This window comes from Silurus meridionalis, chromosome 17, assembly GCF_014805685.1.
Source record: "Silurus meridionalis isolate SWU-2019-XX chromosome 17, ASM1480568v1, whole genome shotgun sequence".
In the NCBI taxonomy this organism is placed as follows: domain Eukaryota; kingdom Metazoa; phylum Chordata; class Actinopteri; order Siluriformes; family Siluridae; genus Silurus; species Silurus meridionalis.
In genome coordinates, this window is record NC_060900.1 from 1,043,101 (window position 1) to 1,044,773 (window position 1,673).

General features: G+C 42.1%; 1 long non-coding RNA gene across 1 annotated transcript in view; it reads right to left on the reverse strand.

Annotated features, from left to right (window-relative positions):
* Positions 1-903, reverse strand: part of LOC124400242 — a 5,206-nt gene extending 4,303 nt beyond the window's left edge. Inside the window, exon 1 of the long non-coding RNA XR_006928336.1 lies at positions 525-903. This is a non-coding gene — a long non-coding RNA (uncharacterized LOC124400242). The remainder of the gene's footprint in view (positions 1-524) is intronic.
* Between the last annotated feature and the right edge of the window lie 770 nt (positions 904-1,673).

The following is a 1,673-nucleotide window of genomic DNA, read 5'->3' on the forward strand; positions in this document are numbered from 1 at the left end:
TCTTTCTCTTTCTTTCCATCCTTTCATCACCCCCACCCCCAAACAGGGGTGTGTTATTCATGCTACAGGAACTTTCTTATATTATTACTCACACACACACACACACACACACACACACACACACACACACACACATACACACACACACACACACACACACACACACACACTATCTGTTATTTTATTTAGCAAGTGTTGCTAAGGCTACACTCCAGAGAGCTGATGCTAGTGACTGCATGCTAGTAGCTGCTAGTTTTCTGATAACAGTAAAGTGTCAGTAAACACCCGGTTGCCTAGTAACAGTTAATTTATTGTTACTTTATTAATTGTTTTATTTTTGTTTAATGTAAATACTGTGATTGTGATTAGCTTCACCTGTTCACCTTCTTCACCTCTTCACCTCTTCACCTGTTCACCTTCTTCACCTCTTCACCTGTTCACCCTCTTCACCTCTTCACCTTTTCACCTGTTCACCTTCTTCACCTCTTCACCTGTTCACCCTCTTCACCTCTTCACCTTTTCACCTGTTCACCTTCTTCACCTCTTCACCTGTTCACCCTCTTCACCTCTTCACCTGTTCACCTGCTTTTGATCAGAGCTGATGATCAGTAGAAATAATCCTTATGGATGTTGGGAAAGAGACACTGATACAGCATTTTTATTCCATGTGTAAAGACATGATGACTGGAGAAATGAAGATTTTACCTCAGAAATGTCAGTCACCTGCTAATCAATAACCAATTAACCAATTCAGCAGGTTTACACCGTTTGCTAATGTGCAAGAGTTCAACCATCTGGGAAACATCAACATCAGGATCCAAACTTTTCCTGTCCTTGATTCTCTGTCTCTCCATTTCTGTGTTTCTCTCTTCATCTCTGTGTTTCTCTCTTCATCTCTCTGTCGATCTCTCTGTGTTTCTCTCTCCATCTCTCTGTGTTTCTCTCTCCATCTCTGTGTTTCTCTCTTCATCTCTGTGTTTCTCTCTCCATCTCTGTGTTTCTCTCTCCATCTCTGTGTCTCTCTCCATCTCTGTGTCTCTCTCCATCTCTGTGTTTCTCTCTCCGCCTCTCTGTGTCTCTCTCCATCTCTGTGTCTCTCTCCATCTCTGTGTTTCTCTCTCCATCTCTGTGTTTCTCTCTCCACCTCTCTGTGTCTCTCTCCATCTCTGTGTTTCTCTCTTCATCTCTGTGTCTCCATCTCTGTGTTTTCTCTCCATCTTTGTGTTTCTCTCTCCGCCTCTATGTGTCTCTCTCCATCTCTGTGTTTCTCTCTCCATCTCTGTGTTTCTCTCTCCATCTCTGTGTTTCTCTCTCCATCTCTGTGTTTCTCTCTTCATCTCTGTGTCTCTCACTATTTGTCATTATTTTTGGTCTCTTTTTCTTTTCTTTTTCCTTTTTCTATTGTTTGACTCATCGTCTTCATTTCTCAAATATTTATATCTCGCCTATTGTCTCTCATTCTCTCTCTCTGCATTCTTTCTCTTTCCCCATTTTTCTGAAACTCTCAATCTTTGTTGTTTGTCTTGCTTCCATTTTTTATTCTTCTTTCTCACTTATCTCTGACGTCCTACGATTCTCCTCCCCTCTCTCTCTCTCTCTCTCTCTCTCTCTGTCTCTCTCTCTCTCTCTCTCTCCTCCTTTTCCCTGTAGCTGTTCCTCTCTCTCTACATCCC